The sequence below is a fragment of the Epinephelus moara genome, chromosome 16 (genome assembly GCF_006386435.1).
Source record: "Epinephelus moara isolate mb chromosome 16, YSFRI_EMoa_1.0, whole genome shotgun sequence".
NCBI classification, from domain to species: domain Eukaryota; kingdom Metazoa; phylum Chordata; class Actinopteri; order Perciformes; family Serranidae; genus Epinephelus; species Epinephelus moara.
This window is the reverse complement of record NC_065521.1, coordinates 43230624-43254515: the sequence shown is the minus strand read 5'-3', so window position 1 is coordinate 43254515 and position 23892 is coordinate 43230624. Positions and strand designations below refer to the sequence as shown.

Genomic DNA, 23892 nt, shown 5'->3' with positions numbered 1-23892 from the left:
ACAGTTGGCTTTCGTCGCCGCTAGCTCTTTGATGTCGGACGCAACAGTTGGCTTTCGTCGCCGCTAGCTCTTTGATGTCGGTTTGGTGTGTCAGCACCTTTACACAGGCATTTGAGAAGAAAGAAGTGTCTCATGTAACACGACAGCATCAGCCTCTGGTGTGACTTCTATGCACAGATAGAGCTTTCTAAATTATGACAACAGCGTAAGGAGCTCACAGACCTCATTGTCTCCCCACGTTGCAGACATTTTTGAGTTAGCTGCTAACTGCTGCTAGCTGCTTTTTAAATCTCCTAGTCATGAGACGCACACATAACATGTCGTCAAGATGTCATGCCAGTTCTGTCCTGCCTGCTCACACTTTTTACACAGACATTGATTCGGCTCTGTTACTATCTCGCTGCCAGCTTTAAGACGAAACAATTCTGTCCCTCATTCCCTGGTCGTGCCTTTTATACAGAACGACAAAGCGGAGCAACAGCGCAACATTTCCACCTCGAACATGCTGTGTAAAAGCGCCTACAGTTAGAGGCTAACTGCTGGTGGAGCATTCAGCAGCTTAAGGGACAGATATTTCCTTTAGGAGTTGGTGGAGACCAAAAACGGAGTTAAAAGCGAGTGAATACTGGACTGACATTCATCAGGTGGATCAGATGCTCCCGTGTGTCCAAAATATCAGGTACTGCAAGTTTAAGATTCTTCATATTGGCTATAAATGAGTTTCAAAGTAACTAATAGACATGAGTTAATATTACATAGAACTGGAAGTATGGTTTTATGAAGTACAGTTACAAAAAAATAGTAATGTGTTCTAACAGGTTTAATAAATCCCTGTCTTTAAAAAAAAAATAGTAACAGCGGTTTGGAGGAAAACCTTAAAATTAATTTTGGACACTAAGCGGAGGTAAAGGTCTTGGTAAATTTGGTTTCCTTGGACTGAAACATTCTGATGCAGCAGGTCAAACATTTGCTCTGAAACACTCCCCTGCCCTGGGTGACATTTAAATAAAAAAATAAACTCAATTTCAATGTTTAAACTAGTGCAAGTCTGTTTATGGTATTAATAGGCCTTTAACAGGTTCGTGTTGAACCCCTGACAAAACGCCAAAGCCCTCAGTCTGCCATGCTTCGTCATGCACATCTCGCTTCATTTCAAAAGGACACTGAGGATGTTTGTGCGCTATCAGCTCATCAGAAAATGAAATCAGAGTTTACAGTTTTTCTGGGTCAGGTCCAAAATATCTGCTCACAGAGTTGCATCTTTCTATGAACGCCGCAGGGACAGATTCATTATGTCACTCATTATCAGCAGCAGAGTTAATCCTGCTGATGGCAATCTCAAGCTGAACAGATCAATCTCACTGTTTAATGAGATGTAATCCTCTCCGCCAATTCCCTCCTGTCACTCATAGAAACTGAAACCACACGCACTCACACACAGGCTCAAAAACATGCTCGGGAAAATCCTGGAGCACGCACACACACACACACACACACACACACACACACACTACAAGCAGAGGAAAACTTTGCCACTGTACAGTTTTCCCTAACAAGGAGACGTCTTCACTTCAGAAAAATTTACAGACTCACACCTCAGATTCAGCTCTCACACAACTTCAAAGGGGAAATTTAAACTGAAAATCAACACGTTTTAGAGTTTGACAAAACCTCTGCCACTTTAACGGCTCATTAACTTGTCAGGCTATATAGTCTTAGTGAAACCTACACTGTTTCACACCTCGGAAAGAGACATCCAGAAAACTGAGACATAGACTGGTTTACACAAACAAGGATTAATTTAATCTAAGATTATTTCCAATCAGAATTAAAATGAAATTTAAAATGAGTAAATCTGCTCTGTATTCCTTCTCAAACTGTTATATGGTTTACCAGCTAGCTAAAAGGTTAGCTACGTTACCCAAAGTTTATATTTCGGGGTCGGGGTCGGGTATAGTGCCTTTCCAGTCTTCTGACCACTCAAAGTGCATTTACACTACATGTCAGATTCAGCTATTCACACACACATTCACAAAGTGGTGGCCGAGGCTACCATACAAAGTGCCACCTGCTACTCAGTGACCATTCACACGCTCTCACGCCATTGGGAGCAATTTGGGGTTCAGGAACTTGCCTAAGGATACATCAACATGAGGACTGGAGGAGCCAGGAGTCGAACCATGGATCTTTTAATAAGTGACTGTTGCATCACACAACAGCAACAGCTGATTGTCGGAGCTGTTGCCGCCCCCTCCTCTCCACCGAGCCTATCACCACAAAAGATTCTAAAGGGAGGCACTTAATGCTCATAATAAAAGCCTCCACATCCAAGACAACAACACAACAATTTGCAATTTTCATTTACTCCTACAATTAGCCTGAAGATACCGCAACATGAATCGCAATTTTTTTCAGAAAAGCTGCTGTGAAAAACTCCAAAGAGGGACTGATTACTTTTGATGGATGCAGAGAAGCTCTAATTTCTCCTGCACTGAGAAAATGGAGCAATACAGAGACATCCAGCAGCATAACATCTCAGGGGCACCAGGAGATGGAGCATTGATAGTACAGCTGCATTTCTTTCACTGCCATGTTTGATAGTTTGTCCAATCTTCCTGCTCAGCTCCGTAACTGTTTCCCTGCTGAACTGCTACCTCAAGAGAAATTCAGCAGCTTCATAAAATTCATTTGGGTTGAGTGTGTCCTTTAACTTTCTTTAAAGAACGTGACTATTTTGCTCAATCGATCTCAAAAAGACAGCCATTTAAAAACCTCCTTAAGTTTAAAGTTAATACTTGATCACGCTTTATATTGGAGTTTAAAGTTTTGGTGCAAACGGATTAAATTTCATTTAGGTTTAGAGTAAAAATTGACATTTAAAGAGAGTTTTGAATTTAAAGTTACATAATTTCTTAATTGATTTCAAAATTAAACTATGATTTAATGGGGTTTAATAATTAATCCTTGTTTATACAACCTTTTTTTTTAATGTCCTTAAAACCCACGCTCATTAATGATTTTATAGTCTAATGTTGTTAGATACCAAGGAAATAACAGAAAAGTTGAGTATGAAGACGCTTTAAATCACTGAACACACAAGTGGCCGGACTAATTTTAAAACAGGGTGTGTAATCGAATGGATTTCATGCATACAATACAAAATAAGCAAATGCAATACAGTATATTCTCTGCTCTACTGTACCGAGGCTTCATCTCTCAGGAGAGGAGGAGGAGGACGAAAGGAAGAGAATGACGAAGATGGATTGGATATGAGCAGTCTCTCAGCCTCACACACACACGCACACACGTGCACACACACACACACACACACACACACACGAAGCCACTTTCCCTCCTCTGATCTGAGTCAATTAATATTGCATCATGCGGGCAGCAGAGGGGAGAAGACAGTGAGAGGGGGAAATAATCTCAGCCAACACAGCAGCTGGCTGTTCACCTGAAGGCTCTCATCACGCAGTGAATACACTGTACATCGACACAGCTATGTTTCCCTCAGCTGTCACACAAATGTTTGTTGTTGAAATATGGAAATATGGCACAAAAATAAAAGTCTCAATTAGCTTAAAGGAGCAGGAGAGGGTAGAATGTATACGAGGAATGAATTCACTTACTGAATGTCTTCAGCAAATCCAAATAAGAACAGTCAACAACTAATTTATATAAAACTGCAGCATCACAGAGGCAAAAACATGACATCAAACATGAAACAGCTCCTACACAAAAAGAACTCATGCATATACTAAACAGATTGACTCTAATTCATTATAATCACGTTAAAATACTGGACTAATTAATTCAGTTTTTTTTTTTTAATTTAATACACCATACCTGGAAATTAAATGCAAACCCACACACACACACTCACACACACGTACACCACAGTAACTGTAAAAACAAATAGTTTAATGTTTTAAGTCGCAGATCGTTCTGCTGAAGTTTCTTTTTTATCTTCTGTTTCTGTTCCTTCAGGCGTCTTGTTCTGCCTTTTCACAACACATATTTACATTAAAATCAACAATATGTTAGTCCGTCTCTTAACACTGTCTGACTTCCTGTCTGTGGCTCTGAGCTCCAGGCACATTGGGTCCATCTGACCGAAGAGTTAAATATTTAAAAGCATTTATGCATTTAATCCACATTTGGTGCTCTAGTGTTTGTGGCAGCAGGATAGTGTATGTGAGACTGAGTCAAAAAAAACTACACTGGCTGACCCTTCATTACCATGTGTACAGTGTGTTCATGGTAATGAAGGAACATGTCAGCCAGTGACACAGTGTGACTCCCTGATATACATATAGACATGGGACTATATGAAAATTTCATGTCACGATTATCTTGGCCAAAATAAATGTGATTCACAATATTATCCTGATAAGAATCAAAATATGCTTAAACTCTTACAAGGGCACTAAAAGATACTGAAGTCACTTTACCTTACATTTTGTTGAAGGACAAATATTTCTACTGCATCACAGATAGGTTACTTTTTTAGTGAAAAAATATCAATCCTAAAAAAATCCTAAAATGGCATCATATCTTTTAATATGAAATATGCCAGTCACTGATAAAGATCTTTTGCATTTTTTGAAGTTGGTGTGTGCAACCTGTTTTTGCAGAGTCTCTTTTATTGTTGGTTACCCAGCAGTCTCTTTGGGTGCTGCTGGACATGATATTCAGAGTTATCCCAATAATGAGAATGCACCACAATCAACCTATTGTAAATGTTTTTAAAGCGTGATCCCCGATAAAATCTCCCCATCCCTACACACACACAATACTTGTTAGTATATACATTCACTGTTAGTTGTGTTTTTTTCACAGGATTTATACTAAGAACTAGATTTACCGCCTCGTGGTTGTTTGCCTCCGCACACCACAGTCAAGTTTCTCTTACAGTTTATAGCCATGTCTGTAAAACATGGACGTTTCACACACAGAAGATCTATACAATCAGCACAGTTTCAAGGTGGGCACCCAAGATGAGTGTCACCAGTTCAGTATCTGACCAAATGTCTCCCCTTTTGTCCCTGAGATATGATGAAGAGTAATGGCCATAAAATGTTATCACTTCATCATTTTATCCTGTTAGAAATCTGTGTGAAATTTTGTCATAATTGCATATGAATTCTTGACTTATGTCCAAAGACATGTTTAATGAGGTAACAGAGACCTTGACTTTTGACAATAAAAATCTAATCACTTCATTGCTGAGTCCAAGTGAACGTTTGTGCCAAATTTGAAGAAATACCTTCAAAGTGTTCTTGAGATATTGCGTTCACGGGAGTGAGACAGATGCAAGGTCAAACTGGCCTTTGCCCTCTACCACTTAATTCTAATCAGTTCATCGTTGAGTCCAAGTGAACGTTTGTGCCAAATTTGAAGAAATACCTTCAAAGTGTCGTTGAGATATTGCGTTCACGGGAATGAGGCAGATGCAGGCTCAAACTGGCCTTTGCCCTTCACCACTTAATTCTAATCAGTTCATCGTTGAGTCCAAGTGAATGTTTGTGCCAAATTTGAAGAAATACCTTCAAAGTGTTGTTGAGATACTGTGTTCAGGGGAATGAGGCAGATGCACGGTCAAACTGGCCTTTGCCCTCTACCACTTAATTCTAATCAGTTCATCGTTGAGTCCAAGTGAACGTTTGTGCCAAATTTGAAGAAAATCCTTCACAGTGTTCTTGAGATAATGCTTTCACGGGAATGAGACAGACGCAAGGTCAAATTGGCCTTTGCCCTCTACCACCTAATTCTAATCAGTTCATCATTGAGTCCAAGTTAATGTTTGTGCCAAATTTGGAGAAATTCCTTCAAAGTGTTCTTGAGATATTGCGTTCACAGGAATGAGAAAGATGCACCGTCAAATTGGCCTTTGCCCTCCACCACTTAATTCTAATCAGTTCATCGTTGAGTCCAAGTGGACGTTTGTGCCAAATTTGAAGAAATTCCGTCAAAGTGTTCTTGAGATATTGCGTTCACGGGAATGAGACAGACGCAAGGTCAAACTGACCTTTGGCCTCTACCACTTAATTCTAATCAGTTCAATGTTGAGTCCAAGTGGATGTTTGTGCCAAATTTTAAAAAAATCTTCAAGTTCTTAAAATACTATACTCACAAGAATGGGACGAACGCGCAACCCCAAAAACAGAATGCCTTCAGCCACTGCTATCACCGGTGTGGAGGCATAAAATTATTCAGTCTCACCAGAGATGCCCTTTTGAGGAGAAGTCTTTTGTCTTTAAAATAAACAAAACGCTTCTGTATACCTCATGTTTGGGTGTCTTTTGCTGGAGATATTTTCACCAGTAAGGTGTTGGGTTGCTGTGATACCGGTTTCATGGTTTACTGGACAACACGTACAGACAGACGACACTGTTAGAACCACAATAGAGGAGTTTAACAATGCTTGTGATGGGCTGCACCATCCACTAACACGCACACAAGCTGCATGGGAAAGAGACACACACACACATTGTGACATGAAGCTGAGCTCTGGGATATGAGGAGGAGAGGAGGGGAAGAACAATGGGCCACTCCTCCCGGTCTGCATCAGAGGGAGAGGAGGAGAGGAAGAGAGGAGAGGGAGGCAAAATTGAGGAGAGGAGGCTATCATCTCTGATTCCCTCGCTGCAGAAGTGAAGAATGGAGGAAAGAGAAGAAACAAGAAGTGTGAGAGATGAGGGGGAGAAAGAGAGCATGAATGTGAGTGTGTGGGTGAGAGGAGAGAGGCTGGACAAAGGAGGGACTGACAAAATATAAGCAGAGAGGATGGGGGTGGTTGGAGGGGACGGAGCGATGTATGAAGTGATGCAGAGGAGGCGGGGCTCCGTGTGTCTGTCTGTGTGTGGAGGTATATTTTCTTTTTCCAAGCTAAAAGCCTTCACTGGTGCACATGGAAACATACTGCCTATTCTGCACTGGCACTCAACACACACAAACACACACACACACACACACACACACACACACACACACACACTTACTGTACATGCTTTCATGACCACAAAATCTGCACAAACACACCCACAGCTTGTATTATAGATGCCTACACACCAAAAATACCCTGAAAATACAGTTGCACGCACCATACGGACAAAAATATTACACTGTTTATACTGTATGCACGTATGCAGGCACTCACTTACACACTGAGGAGCATCACATTTCATTAAAACACAGTACCGTCATGCAGACCTGTGTCAATATTTGAGACAACATTCCTCCAACTCGATTGTGTCCATATTCACAGATAAGTGAGCTCTCAGCAGTGAAGAAAACAGTTTCCAACCTGCAGCCTCTATCACTTCTGTCGTTTTTGTTTAAAAAAGCAGGCGCAAAGGTTCTGAACCTGCGATAACCAGCCCCTAACATAATATGATGTTATTTGTGACCCTACTAGCACGTAGATTGATATTAATAATTGGAAGCAAACAAGGGCTCGTGAAGGATGTGATGCACCACCTGCATTTGGAAAAGATTAAATTCTCCTTAAGAGGGTGTGAAAACTAATTCTACCAGATCTGGCAACCCTTTAGAGACCACTTAAAGAAAGATGCAAGTCCTTTCCCTAACTAGCTCAGTTCAAATGACACAAAACACGGTAAGTCTGACCTAGCCTGGTGAAATCATCCTAATCTCGCGAGCTCATATTCTATTTCGCTCTGCAGATCAGTCTGGCCATGCAATCATAGAGGCGCATTCTGGCATCGGTTAAAGCTTACCGGGCCAATCACAACCGTTTATTTCTTTGGGGCGGGCACATCATCAGAATAGGAGGGACAAGGAGCAGAGTGAATGCATTTCGTAAACAACCAACATGGCTACTGATTTTGAAACTGTGATGGTAAATGTGTTGAACGAGCTGGAATGTACATTTTCTTTAAAAGCAGAACAAACGGCTGCACTGAAAGCTTTTATTGAAAAAAAGGATGTGTTTGCCGTCCTTCCTACGGGGTTTGGTAAAAGTTTAATTTAGCAACTGGCTCCGTTGATCGGGAAAAAGATGGGACTCAGTGAAAACCCAGTGGCAATTGTTGTTTCTCTGCTAGTTGCTCTCATGGAGGAGCAGGTCAGGGAAGCGACCAAGCTGGGAATCACAGCCATGCAACTCGGAGTCCACAGTGAGTAGGAAATCTGCAAAGACGGCAACACTCTTTCCCAGACGTTTTCCGTCTTTCCAATTGCGTGAAGGGGCACTTTGTGCGTGAAGGGGCACTTTGTGTGACAGCTGTTGATACCGCCCCTCGGTAACAGAGGATATGTACACTCTGTGTCCAGACCCAATTCGCGTCTGGCAACGCCAGGCTATGACATACCACCTCTAAGGGTATTTTTGATTTTTGACTTGCTGAATATTTCCTATATTTTTGTACTAGAAATTCTGTTTCCACTTTTATACCACTGCCACATTTTGTTTAACTTTGAAAACCTCGATACAGACTTTTGGGAAAAAAGCAAACAAACAAAACAGCATGTATATTTGATATTGTTTTGCAGAGAAGATGCATAAAACTCTGCGTACAATCATGTCTGAAACTGTGTACTCACAAGGACAGAACTATGCATATGAATTCCTTTTGTCAGATTTACAATGTCGTTCGCCTGGTTCTTTTTTCTGTTCTTAGTGTTTGCGGAACTGAATGCATGAGCATGAGCATGTTAGCCATAAATGGACATAGAAACACACTTACACATCTCTTTGCATATCAATACTTGTGTCTGCTCCATTAGACCTGAATGAGATGAATGGAAGAGAAGAAGTGCAGTTTTACCCATTCTGTGGCATTAAGCAGCCTCTCCAACAGCGTCACACAGCTGTCATTATGCAGGATTCTGTCTATTTATAGAAGCCGTACCACTAATTTATTACATGTATCTGTAAACCATCACTGATAGTGATATCACCATCATGTCTCAATCAAATCAGGTCAGGAATACAATCAATGGTTCATGTATAGAGATCATATTGTGGCAGAGTTTACAGAGTGATCATTAGCTAAGAAAAAGAAGAAATGATCATTGAAAGCATGGATTTTCGACATGGACATTGCTTATATGTCTGCCCCCTGGACTTTCCCTCAGTATCTGAATATTATATATAGGTAACATTAAAAAAAGAAGACAATCTGATGGTGGCATTCCACGAGCCACCAGTCTGCCAACATTTAAACAAATCAAATCATTACTTTGACATATGTTGATGACAATGATGCTTGTTTCCAGGGGCCAAGAGCGAAACAAAGAGACTTCAGACTACTGTGAGAACAATCAGTCACTGAAATGTTGACTTGATTTTTGAATTTCAGTGTTATAATTCAATGCTTTGTTCAGTTCTTTATTTTCTTGTGATTTAAAAACTAACTACGCAAAACCTAATTTACAAGGTCCTTTCAAAAACTAAGGTTATAAAGTGCTTCAGTTACAAAACAAGACAGGACGAAGCTGCAGAATAACTATAAACATCAAAAACTGTGGAGTTTTAATAACTGTGCAGAAGAATTTTGAATTAATTCCTGGTTTAAACCCGATCACGATGAATTACAATAATCAAGATGTGAGGAGACAAAACAGTGGCTGATTTGATTGAGCTGTTGGAGATGAAGGGTTTTGTGATATCACCATTTATATCGGAGACATTTCAGACAGAAATCTACTTTCGAAGTGTTTTTTTGATTGGAATCACCACAGTTTGCCTGCAGAAGCAAATAATTTTTGAGGTGATTTTGTGCAGATTTTAACATTCATGTTTGGTTCACTGACTGATTGAATATCATCTCAACAGTGTTGACGTTTGTGCAAATAGAAATATAAAACCGGTTCAGAGAGTATCGACCTACAGTTAGACACTACGTCGCTGAGCTTCAAGCTGCACCCATTTTACAAATTAACTTTATTGTGCCACTTTCTTGTGTGCCTCATTTTTTTCAAAGACAAATATTAAAACATGTAATATGGTAAGAATTAAAAGAAAGGGCTGCAACTAACAAATATTTTCATTATTCCATTAATCTGCCAATAATTTTTCCTGTTTCCACTTTTAAAAGTAGACTTAAGGATATGCTTTTTGATAAAGCTTATAGTTAGGGCTGGCTCAGGCTTGTCTTGGACCAGCCCCTAGTTAGGCTGACATAGGCCTAGTCTGCTGGGGGACCTCCTATAACACACCGAGCACCTTCTCTCCTTAGTTTCTGAAAAGTTGGTTCCTCTTCACTTGCTACCATTCATGTCCTGTTACAGCATGTCACTAACTTCTTCTTCTTATTATTACTGTTAATTTATCATGTTGATCTGTTCTGTACGACATCTATTGCACGTCTGTCCGTCCTGGAAGAGGGATCCCTCCTCAGTTGCTCTTCCTGAGGTTTCTACCATTTTTTTTCTCCCGTTAAAGGGTTTTTTTGGGGAGTTTTTCCTTATCCGCTGTGAGGGTCCAAAGGTCAGAGGGATGTCGTATGCTGTAAAGCCCTGTGAGGCAAATTGTGATTTGTAATATTGGGCTTTATAAATAGAACTGAATTGAACTGATTTTTTATGATTAATCAGTAATTGCTTAGTCCATAAAACGTCAAAAATTGTGAAAAATACTCCTCATAATTTCAGAGAGCCCAAACTGACACCTTCGAATTGCATTTTTTGTGCAACCCACTGTCTAGCAACCAAACACTCTTCATTTAGTCACAAAAATGACAAAGAAAAGCAGCAAATTTACACATTTAAGAAGCTGGAACCAGTAAACGTTTGACATTTTTGCTCAAAACTATGAGCTGGGAATTAATTTTCTTTCAATAGACTAATCAGTTAATCAACTCTTCACTGCAGCTCGACACAGAAATGACAGCACTGGACAAAATAATTATTTTTGTTCTCTTCTTAGTTTTTAATTGCTCCCTGATTTGTTTTTATTTAGTCAGATGAGAGAGAAGTGGATGAACTGGACTCAAACCGATAATTTAGAAGACAATCAGCGCAGTGTGTCTGTGAGCCTGCAGATACTAACTCATTAAAATAATTCCATTCTCCTTTAAAACACTGCTTTACTTTGCAGTGGGTAAGAAACAAACACATAATGCAGAGTGAATGTGACGGTAACAGAAGCATTCTGGGGGTTTTCCTGACATATTTAGGGTAGGAGGGAACACATGATTTCTCACAAGTATGTAAAAGTGCCCCTTCCTCCCGCAGCCTTCCAATTTTTTATGCTTCTCCTGTTCGTGCTCCCTCTGCCCTCGTCATCTTCTGCCTTCTGGCTCTGCTCTTCCTCCTCCTCTCTTTCACCCACTCTCTCCTTTCTCATTTACTCTCCCTCTTCTTCGCTCTGCCTCGCCCTTCCTCATGTTCTCCTCTCCCTCTGCTCCCCATTTTGCTTCTTTTTTTTTTTACTGGCTCTCTACTTCTCTTCTCTTATTTTCTACTTCAGCTCTGCCCTCCATCTGTTTCATTCTCATTCCCCACCTCTCCTCTTCCCGCTCCATCTCTCTCATCATGTTTTTGGCTTCCCTTCAGCTCTGCTCTTTTCTCTCCCAATTTCCTCCTTCGCCCACCCTCCTCGCTGTCTCTCTGCCCTCTCTTCTTCTTTCTCTTCTTCTTCTTCTGCTCCTGTGCAACCTTGAAGAAAATGGATTACAGATGGAAAGGGAGGGAGGGAGGCAGTATGTAGCTGAATGTATCTTTTGTGTTGAAATGCTCTTTCACAATGAGGGAACCAAACACGTGCGCTCCCTTCTGTCCTCCTCCTGTGTTCTGACCTCCTCCTCTCTGCTTTTTCCTCAAGCTGTTAAACAATAAGGTTGTTGGAGCGCTGGCCAAAACATCAATATATTAGCCACCAGCTTTTGAGCTGGTTTTGATTGACTTTTTTAACTTAGCATCAGGCTCCATGAGAGAAAATCACATTTTAATATGTGCATTTTATTTCTCATGCGCACATACAGTAAAGGTATGTCAGCACTAATGTCAACTTATGCATCCTCCATGATCTCCTGCCCGCTTGATGCGTACGTGTGTGTGTGTGTGTGTGTGTGTGTGTGTGTGTGTGTGTGTGTCTATTAATAGGGAGTGAGGTAAGCTGCTTGCCACAGTCAGAGGCTGTAATGGTCAACACTGCCCTCATGACCTACTTTAAACAAACTGCAGCACCCCACACACCAGGAACCATGGTGTATGTGTGTGTGTGTGTGTGTGTGTGTGTGTGTGTGTGTGTGTGTGTGTGTGTGTGTGTGTGTGTGTGTTACAGGGGGAGAGATATTCAGATAAAGTACCATCTGCTGCGGACATCTCTCTGTCTGTTAAGACTTGTTTAAGACTGATGGGTGGGAACCCTTTTTGCTGTTGCATTATTTTCCCAGAACACCTGAGAGCTAAATACTTTTATTTTTGGCCTTTTGTCACATCTGCCAGTCAGTCCACTGTATGCTTCACAGACATGTCAAACTTTATCCCAGAAAGCGAAATTCTGCGATGACTACAAATGTTAGCAAATGCAGGGATTTTAAAAATCCAATTTCACAGACGTCGTGTCGCAAAATGTTGAGAGGAATAAAGATAAGAGAGCAACATGTAGCAGTTTGTGGATCCTCCCTGCTAAACTCAGGCAAAACTGAAGATGTTTAAGAGATTGCAAGATAATATAAAACTACATAATACATATCAAATGACCGTTTGCTGGCCCAGCACCCATATCTATAAGTCAAGCCAATTTTACTTATATTGCCCAGAATGATAAATCACAAATACGCCTCTAAGGGCTTTACAATCTGTACTGCATACAAAACCCTCCATCCTTAGATCATCAATACTGATAAAGACTACAATTACAGCCTTGCGGTTGCATGCCTTCGAAAAACCAGTCAAGTTGCAGTTTATATCCATGTCTGTCCAGACTCATATGTACAGTAGCCATGACAGCTGACAAATATTGAATTCAAATATAGATGTTGCTGCAAAGAAGCTACATATTCAAAAACATGGATGCTTCACACACATCTCAGCACAGAAGTTCTATACAGTCACCAGAGTTTGAAGGTGGGCACAAGGTTTTGACAGACACAGAACTATACTGCTGAAGTTGAGGAAAGCGTACTGATTGTTAAAGTAACATCACTGACAGTTGGTGGGAGCCGACACACAAACTGCAGTTTCACACACTTTGTACACTCAAACGCTGATATAACAACGCTGCACTCGCACAGAAGACAGAAGTCATTATTTGCTGGACTGCAGGAAGTCGCTAGTCAAGAGAACATAAACAACCAGTGCTGTCATTCTTCTGGTGAAAGTCTTTAAAAACTGGCTTTGAGTGAGACAGCTGCCTCGTCACAGCGTGGCAGACTGCAGCGTGTTGCACATACATGACAGCTTCCTTTACGGTTTAACTCCACACTGAAAAAGGCTGCATGGGTGATTTTACAGTTGCACCGCTCTGTGTTTTCACTTTAGGAATACTTGAGGCAAATATGAACGCAACACACATCGACTACATGATCTTTTGCTTTTTTGCTTGAATATCATAAGAATAAAGACGTTTTTCTGTAGCTCTACAAGAGAAATTAATAAGAAAAGAAAAAAATGAACACTGGAAAGACTCACTATTCAAAAACAGTTCAAACACCCCCCCCCCCCACACACACACACACACCGCAGGGACAAAACCTCATTTTCTTGCCTCAAGGTCAAGAGTTACCCTCACTAAACACGTCCTATAGATGTGAAACAGCTACAACCAACATTTTCTTCCATTAAATATTTACCGTTTGATAAGAAAATGACATCCACAGTCTGTTTATCTGTGTGTACAGTGAAAACACACACATATCCGCACACATGCTTGTCTGAAAAGATGCACATTATCAGCATGATACATAACGCAGAACAGTGTTCTTCCCCTGGCGATATTTCCACACTTTAATATACTGTTAATGTGTCTGTGTGTGCAACGTAAATATCCATGTGTACGCCTCAGGATGCAACACATGACATTTGTGCTGAGCCTCACTGTTATTTTTCTGCATTCATGCAAACTGATGGGCGACATGAATGAATGAAAGTAGAGCCACCACAAATAGAAGCAGGAAGTAAATCTGACATTACAAGATCTCGCTTGTTTTCAGGTTGTGAGAGATTGAAAGAACAAATAGGGATAACAAGTTGTTTGGAAATACTCCAACAGGGTTTCAATTGAGCCGTGATGTTTGTTTGCAGCGCCGTCACATTTGGTTGGTTTTTAGATTCAAACAAGTTCCCTGTAACAACCTTCTCTCACAGACTGTTAGTGCTTGAATTTCTCTGCTGACACGGGAAATACTGACAGTGAAATACTGCGGCAGAAACTGTGGAGCACGGAGTATTTACCTGTGACACCAACAATCTGGGTTTGTAGTAAGAGTGTCGACATACTGGTACTGACAATAACCACGATTGTTAAAAAAGGAATATTGATATCATGTCAGTACTACACATTTGATAACATCATGTAAATAATCAGGCCCTTCTTAAATGATTTCAGGTTCTTTTTGTTCTCGCTTTGCCTCCCTCCCTCAACACCATCTGGCTGCCTTTTAACTAGCTATTAAGCGTAACTGCTCTTAATGTACGCTTTTATACAGTTAAAGACTCTCTCTGTACCTTCCTATCCATGTCCCTCGACAGCACAGATCTATACAATCAGCACAGTTTCAAGATCAGTGTCACCAATTCAGTATCTGATCAAATGTCTCTTCTTCTGTTCCTGAGTTATGACACTGAGTAATGGCCAGAAAAGTGTTTTTGCAGAACATTATGATGTCACAGTGAAGCTGACCTTTGACCTTTTGCCTATGAGATATCATCACTTCATCGTATTATCTTATTAGACATATATGTGAAATGGTATCACTATTAGTGTATGAATTCTTGAGTTATGGCCAAAAACATGTTTTGTGAGGTCATAGTGACCTTGAACTTTGACCTTTACTACCAAAATCGAATTATTTCATTTTTGAGTCCAAACAGTAGTTGGTGCCAAATTTGAGGGAATTCCCTCAGGGCCTTTTGAGATGTCAAATTCACAAGAATGAGACGGACACAAGGTCACAGCAACCTTGACCTTTGACCACAAAATTCTAATCAGTTCATCCTCGAATCCAAGTGAACGTTTGTGCCAACTTTGAAGAAATGCCCTCAAGGCGTTGAGATATTGTTTTCACGAGAATGGGATGGACCAACAGACAACCTGAAAACATGCCAAGGATGTGGCCAACTGGGAGACATAAGAAAAGAGACAAACGCACAACAGACAAAGTCAAAGATGACTGACAGCATTGTCATTATTTTTGAGTTTCCTATATTGCAACGATACTGTTATTGTGAACTCTTTTGGCCATGATAATCGTACAGTAAAAAATCTGATATCATGCCAGCCCTACGTGTTTTTTTTAAGTAATTTTGATTGAAAGTGACTGAAGTGGTGGAAGCTCCAAACTAGATTATTGACCTGAGAAAAAGTGGTGCAATAAGTATTCAGATCCTTTATTTAAGTATAAGTACAAATACTGCACTGTGAAAATACTCAAATACAAGTAGAAGTTGAGCATTCAAAACCTTACTTAAGTAAAAATCCGAGAGTATTGTCGGCAAAATGTACTCAAACTACTTAAAGTAAAAGTACTTGTGCAATAAAAGGTTTCCCAGTCAGTGTTTTCCTACATCTGATGTTTTTGGATTCATATTACTGCTTCATTAATGTATGTCATGCATTTTACTGCTGTAGATGTTTGAGGTTGTGCTCATTTCATCTCCTTCTACAACAATGCATCATATTCTATAAGGTCGTCATTTGTGATGTGTGATGGTCCTGTGAGAACCATGTATCTCTAAAAAGTCAATATTTCATGGTGTCAGAGAAACAGCCCTGTTTCCAGCTTTGTGACGATGCATTTTCCAGCTGATCCAAGAGGGTGTTTAAAGAGTGTATTTGGCTTAAAGGGGAACTAATGTTTTTTTCAACCTGGGCCCTATTTTCCGATCTACTTTTATCCAGATCCAGGTGGTCAAAATCGGGTAAAAATTCAGCCATGACTACTCCAAACAGAGTAACTCCAGCATAACTTCCTGACTACTCCAAACAGAGTAACTCCAGCATAACTTCCTGCAACAACTCAAATCTCGCGAGACGTGAGATTTCAGAGCCAGACTTTCACTCTCTGAGGGAGTATTTTGACTTGCCACAACAAACATGTCCAAATTTTTACCCAATTTTGACCAACTGGATTTGGATGAGCCATTTGAATTTGATGACCACCCGTATTTATTTGAACACGGAGTACATGGACGCAGAGCTCATTGAAATTGAAGAGCAGACGAGGAGAGAGAGGGAGCAGCAACAGGCAGAGGAACATGTCTGAATCCAGCTAAAGGTAAAGACAGACATTCATTTCTCCTTTCCGTTATGTTGTCAGATAATTATACTAACAGCGTGAAAAAAATGCACTTTTAGTGGACGTATTTTGACGTTGTTTGACGCTGTCTGAGTGCCCTATTATTTAATATAGCGCGCGCTCACGGGCTGCAGGCAGGTCAGCCCTAGCTTCATACTGGAGAAATGTCACATATTGAACATCCTATCACTCATTTAGACAAAAGTAGATCGGAAAATAGGGCCCAGGTTGAAAAAGTTCCCCTTTAAGAAGGTGGACAATTTTCTCAACACATAAAGGAAAACTTCACCCTTCAGTTTATCACAAACATTCAACATCAACACATCTGGAGATACATGGTTTCCGCTGGACAGGAAGGGGATAAAAAGATGTGATCTTAAAGATACTAAAGAGATGTAGTGGAGTAGAAGCATAAAGTTGCATTAAATGAAAATACTCGAGTACAGCTCTTGAGTAAAAGTACTTATTCCAGCACTGCCTGAGAAAAAACTTGTTCAGTGGATGTGAACACGTTTGTATTTATTTTGTGACTGGGGAGAAAAACACAGAGACAGAGCAGATCTAATTTACCTCAGGAGCTTCTGTTTTGTAGAAACATTCACAGGAACAAGGAAACACACCATCTCTACCCCTGCACCCAGGGAGGGTGTGTTGACTCACGCTAAATTAGGTTTGCTCTATATTTTTGGGGTTAGCCTTGAAAGATTGATGGGGAGGTGAAGTGTATGTGGGCCAGAGAGGCAGAGGGAGCTGCAGCTTTAATGTACTTTAATGTACTGTACTCTGCTCTGCTGGGGGACAGCGGGGATCCGAGCAGGAATGGAAGATTGTGACGGGGTTTGGGAGGCTTTGTTTCTTCTCTCTTCCTCCCTCTATAATTGGCTTCCATGTAGCTCAATAATTCACTTGTTTTTTTGGAGAGAGGCACAGACCCACTCTGTTCCAATTATTTTTTTCTCTACTTTCATATTCTCCCTCCGGCTTCACTCCTCTTTATGTTTTTGCTTTCTCTTTGCTCTTACCAACGTTCATCTACCCTCTCCCTTGATATTCCATGTATCAGGCTGTAAAGTGAGTTTATATCAATGCTGTATGAAAATGCTTTAATGCAAGATAATTACTTCCTCACTGAGCAGATATGGTCTTGACTCAACAATGAGGCTTTTTTTCATCACTGTTCTCACTGTCTTTGCAGGGAGTTGTAATACGTGTTTCAGATGTGTTTTCTTTACTAAGAGCAGCAAATCATGTAAGATTTTAAAGTGTTGCCCAGAGGTCAGTGTAGCTAGTGATCTAAAGTCTGTCAGTGGCCAGAAGGCAACAATCTGCAAGACAATTTGCTTTTTTGAAGAAACACAGATGGATCCATAACCATAAAACCTGAGGCACAGAATTTAGCCATAGCGCACAGAGTGTTTCACTTCCTGGTAACAGCAGAAGTAATTCAAAAAATGTAGTTTTCATCTGTCTTCAAGGTAGAGTTGTTGGTTGCACGGCTCCTGCAGTTTCCCTGAAGTGTCAAATCAGAGTAATTCTACGTGCTGCCTTCCTTCCAACTGAAATTTGTTCCACAATATATATATAATAGAATTTTTTAAATGGCAGAAAATTACTATGACACATTTTCCCTGTACGCCTGCATACCAGAGACATGCCTTGACATTCCTCACATTCTGAGTTTTCATTAGAAACCGGCTTGCAACATCTCAACATAATCAACCCCTGGAAATTGGTTTACCATCAAGGTTGCAAGTGACAAACGTGTGTCTTTAAAGCTTTAAAACTGAGCGTCGTTCTGGGCCCTGACCGTTGATGCTGTCTTGACGTCGCTTTGATGAGCTTTACCTAATTTAATGAACCTGCCGATATGACAGTTAACATCCATTTGAAGGTCCACACAAATCACCATCATCGTCATCTTCTTGCCCCTGATTCACACATTGTGCCACCCTGTGAGGGCACTGAAACACACAATGAATACAGACGTACACACATGAACAAATGACCCCAAGTGTTTAGTGTATAAAGTCATACACACAAATGGGTGAGTGGGTCATATTCTCCTTTGTAGTTTTTCAACTCGCTAACATTTGACATATAATCTCCCATTGTGAGGCAGGAATACTGCAAACAGAAGCTGTCTTCGATGTATTTCTATCCATCCATCTGTCCTTTTTCATCCATCTATCCAAGACTGGGTCACGGGGGCAGCAGGCTAAGCAAAGCATCCCTGACGTCCCTCTCCCCAGCAATGCTTTCCAGCTCCTTCTGGGGGATCCCGAGGCGTTCCCAGGCCAGATGAGATAATACACTACGCAATTTTCAACTCATTTCCTGTAACCTGGTGGACTTAATTCTAGCATCCTCTTCCTCGTACCACACTGAATATCTGAATATCCCCGACTGCAGTTCATCCTTTTTTTCATTTTGTTCTGCGCTGACTTCTCAAGCACAAAAAAACTACTTATTATTGATGTCAATATCCCATAAACCCTTGTGTGAGAGGGTCATTTCCTGTTGGTTTGGATTTCATTGGGTGTGCCTTTGAGTCCTGTTGCTTCCACTCCATTTCTACATGGCACAAAACAGCATACGACACTTATGTTCACTTAAAATGACGTCTCAGGGGGAAAAAAAACATCCAGACTGATAAACACGTCACATGCCTTGTAGAGGCTGAATCCAAATGGAAAAGGGGCTGTAAAATTTCTGCAAACTTTGTCGCAGCATTTTTTTTCTGCTGCAGTTTAATTATCAGCTGATGGAGATTCAGTGTTACTCCTGCTGCTTCATCAGCTGCCAGCCGAGCATTTAAGTGTCTTTCCTCATCCTTTCCACAGCGTAACAATCAGCACCGGCACACCCAAATACAGTGCAGCAAGAGTGACTTTTAAACAATCCATTGCACCTTACTGGGAAGAGGAACGAGATTTTTTCACCTGCATTCTGATGCCAAACAGGCCAAAATTACCGAACACAAGCTCAAGGATATATCTTCAAATTATCTTTCTGTGTGACCAAGGTCAAAAAAACAAAACTGTTCAATGCAGTGACATAAAACTGAGAAAGAAGCATATTGTTGGATTTAAAAAGCAGAAAACTAACTGATTCACCCACTCTCAAACTGTCCATTTAATGACTTATCAATTGGTCAACATTATTGTTTCAGCACTAAAAAACAACGCAGAGGTAGAAAACTTTAATTCCTCGAAAAAGAAAGACCTGAATCGACAGCCAGTTTGTTCCAGCGCTTCAACCAAAAAGTTCTTTGTCAGGAAACAGAAACCACAAACAACAAGCCTCACACAGCATGATGCAGCAGATGATGCATGAGTCCAAGATTTATTCATTTCACTACAGTATACACTGACGCCTTGGCATGTGATTTGTCTCTGACTGTGATTTGTACAGTACAGGCTTCCTCTGCATCATCTTCTGTGAGGATACACGCCGCGGTGCACGTCATGTCATAAAAAGAGTTGAAACTGCTACTTCTTATTTCACATCAGTATGTAAATCAAAGGTTTATCAGCCAGTGGTGGGTGTATTACTTTGACACCCCCCCCTTTTTCTCCCCCGTTCATTTTCTCTCATCATCATTCTGTTTGTGTTTCTATTCTTTCTCCCTCCCACAATCACGCTTTCTTCCTCTCATCGTCCTGACTAAGGGTCTGTTTTCTATGCTTCTGTGTTTGCTTCACAAAAACATACAGTGGATAGACGACGTGTGGTGGGCTTAGTTAGCTCTTCGCCTGAATCCACTTCTGAATCCCTGAGTCTTTTTAGGGTAGCTGGTTTGGTGGGGAATGATGACGTGTTTTTATTTCAGTCAGTATCGTACCTAAACAACAGAGATTCTACTGTGCTGAAAGGGTGTAAGGCTTACATCACATATTGTGTCACTGCTCTGTAACAATCATTATCGCTGTCCAGAGAAAAACTGCATTTGCTCCTCACTAGGGGGGCTGTGTGACAGCTGCAGAGATAATATTAATTCTACTTAATTATTCAGCAAATATCAACTAAATAAATTGCTGACTTTTCTGCATGTGTAAAACACTTAATGTTACCTGAGGGCTGACTTTTTGTTGCCACTACAGGTCACAGAATATGGTGTGAGGCCGGCACTGGGCCGAGCACTCATCCTTCCCAACTCTTTAAAGTTCTAACTTTAGTGTGATGAACAGTAGATACATATCTGATAAGAACAACGCTTTGAAACTGGTTGAGTATTGAGCGAGACTGCTGCAGCCAGCAGCGGCGAAACAGGCTGCAGTGTAATCCCTGCGGGCATTTGAGCGCCGTCAATTTACACCCACTAAAAGTGTTTTTGCCACTGACAGGCTCAGATTGTTATTCTAAGTGTTTTGCAGCATTATAGAAAGGATCCCTGCAGAGACAGACCTTTCTTTTCAGGAGTAACATCCTTTTTGTTTAACCAGAAACAGCTTAAAAATTGACATCACCAGACTTACCAAACTCCATTCAAATAAACAGTAACTTTATCACTGTAAAACACACTTCATTCAAAGTCAACAGAGGCTAAATAAAACTCACAAAAACAGTCTTCATTCAACGGCTTTCCCATGTATCACCAACTCTGGTTTGGTTGAAATAAACCCTTATTTCACTCAGTCAGAGGTTAAAATATGCTGGCTTTACACAAGCTAAAAATACTGTTAATTCTAATAGAGTCTGGTGGGGTCGGTGATGGCGATTTTGCATCTGTTTCTCCTTCAAAAAAGGATCTTACTCTTCAACAAAAAGGTCTGTCTCTGCAGTGATCCTTTCCTTACGTTGTCAGACAATTACAATACCAATCTGAGCCCGTCAGTGGCAAAAACAAACACTTTTAGTGGACGTAAATTGAAGGTGTTCAGTTGCGTGAGTGGTTAAATTGCAGCTGGTTTTGCTGCTGGTGGCTGCAGCTCTCTCGCTCAATACTGGACTGGAATTTCAAAAGCTGTTGTTCCTAATAGTCACTTGGACACACAAACATGCAAAAATAGGGTCCATGTTAAATAATGATATCGTAGTTATCATTATTGCAAAAAACTTGTTATTCCCTTCTTTCTTGACCGTACACAACCACAAATATTGCATTCTGTACTTGTTTCACTGACTCTGGTGAAGTGAATCCACACTTTTGCTCAAGTCAAGGATTGTTCTTTGCAGATGCCCGTAGAGTCAGAAGGAGGCTGAAGACATGATCCATGGGAGATCATGAGTGAAGGATTCAATGAGGGATTCGTTGGCTTAGCAAATCCTGCTATTTGACCAACTTAGAACCGAATTCAAAATGGGACTCGCTATCAGAACCCATCCCGACAGACGATATTAGATTGTGACATCCACTGTAATGACTCATCTCAAGACGAATCTTCTCCACCAGGACCAAAGCACCGTCTTTGATACTAGACGTCTGTCTCTTTAGCCCACAATTCTTTGCTGTGTGTATTTCTTGATCTATAAATTATTCTTTATTCTCCTTCCTTTTCCTTTTCACTCACTTTATTGTGTCTCTTTACAATATCTGATCTCTCCAACTCCCCCATCCAGCCTAGTCCTGTATTCTTCTGTCGCACACTCCCTTAATCACTTCTTCTTCTGTCTTCATCCCTGCCTCGACTCTGCAGCCGTTCTCCTTTTAAAATCCAATCCCTCAAATTTCCTCCCTCTATCTGTCTTATCGTTTTGTCTCACACCTTGTCTTCCCCTGCGATCGTCCCTTCCCTCCACCCATCGACTCTATCTTTCCCCTACGTCTTTCACTTATCTCTTTTCAGTCACTTGCTGCAGTGCGAGTGCGTGTGTGTGCGTGCGTGCGTGTGTGCATCCTGCAGCTTGCGGCTGTGTCTGTGGCCTTGAGAGGTGAAAGACAATGCTGGGAGCCCCTCCCTCTCTGCCTGCCTCCCACACACACACACACACACACACACACACACACACACACGATACATGAGGAACACAAAGACCCAGACTATAGAGCTGCTCTCGACCTCGCTCTCTGCACCACTCCCACACACACACACACACACACACATTCCTACAATACCAGCTCCAGAAACACACACACTCCCACTGTTAGCTCCAACTTATTGACACAATAACTGTCTCTGTATCACTTGCACTCCCCCCAGGAGTCCTATATCTGATCCTAACACCTCCACAATTCCTAATTCTACCCCCCATTTCTGCAAAAGATCTAAATCAACTCTAAGGTTTCCTCCAGAGTGCAGTATCTACCCCTAACTACCACCCAGAGCCCAATATTGAGCCCTGTCTCCCCTCCGGATCTCTAGATTAGTTGATGTATTTGATGTACTTCTCCCCAAACTCCAGCACAAAGTTTTATCTCTTCCCCAAAGAGTCTGTATCTATCCCTAATGTTCTATAACCCTGTCTAATATCTGCTCCCGACGACAGCACAGAGCTCTCTATTATCCATATATCACCTCGAGGTCCTCTGTCTAACCCTGATGACCCTGCACATCCCTTTATCTACAGTAAACTCCCGCTCCAGAGTCCTATCAGCTCCTGTGTATGTTCAATATTAATGCTACACTATGTTTACCACCTCCCCCAAACGTTCTTCTAATGCTGAAACACTGAGTCCATTAAGTCAGCTGTTATTTTAATGAGCCATTGATTACAAAATGATAAAACAGCAATGTGAGATATTTGAGGTCATTATCTTGGACTTTAGGAAACTGTGAGCCTGTTTACACCTGTGAGTAACATGCGTTTCCGTGATTCGAACACGAGCGGACAGCTGAGACACATTCACACCTGTGTCTACCATGCGTCTCCAGCTGACCTCTCATGTTCAGATTTCTTTACTGCCTATGTCATTTACGCTACAAGGTCAAAGGGCTCCATGCACAGTTGTTACACCGACACTCTCGCTAGCTGCTCGCTAGTCAAGTTAGCGGTTGTGTCGGTACAGCTGGATATATCACTCTCAACAGAACTCAAAACGTCGCCTTCCAAAACAATGGATGGTCAGACAACACTTTGTCCAACTCGTGAAATACACAAGTTATGTAGCATCAGCGCGCTGTCACCAAGACGACCACCATGTCCTGCACTGATGGAAGAGACTCAAAATGACCATGAAGACACAACAAGAAAAAGACACAAAATGGGTCGTCCACTAGCTCATCTTGTAGAGCAGGCGCCCCATGTACAAAGGCTGTGTCCTTGCCGCAGTGGCCACGGGTTTGATTCCAATCCATGTCCCTTTGCTGCATTTAATTTCCCTTCACTATCTTGGTTGTGCTGCTGCCGTGGTCCTGCCAGATGCCTCCTGCTGCTGCTGCCATCGTTAGTCATTAGTCATACTTCTACTGTTATTATACACATATGACTATTGTCACACATGTATACAGCCAGATATTAATACATACTTTCAACATATTGTACCACAGTAGCCAGAACTATAACTATAATATTATTACTTTCA

General features: G+C 41.2%; 1 protein-coding gene across 2 annotated transcripts in view; it reads right to left on the bottom strand.

Annotated features, from left to right (window-relative positions):
- LOC126402875 (nucleolar protein 4-like) overlaps positions 1 to 23892 on the bottom strand; it is a 245629-nt gene that overhangs the window by 56484 nt on the left and 165253 nt on the right. The window lies entirely within an intron of this gene.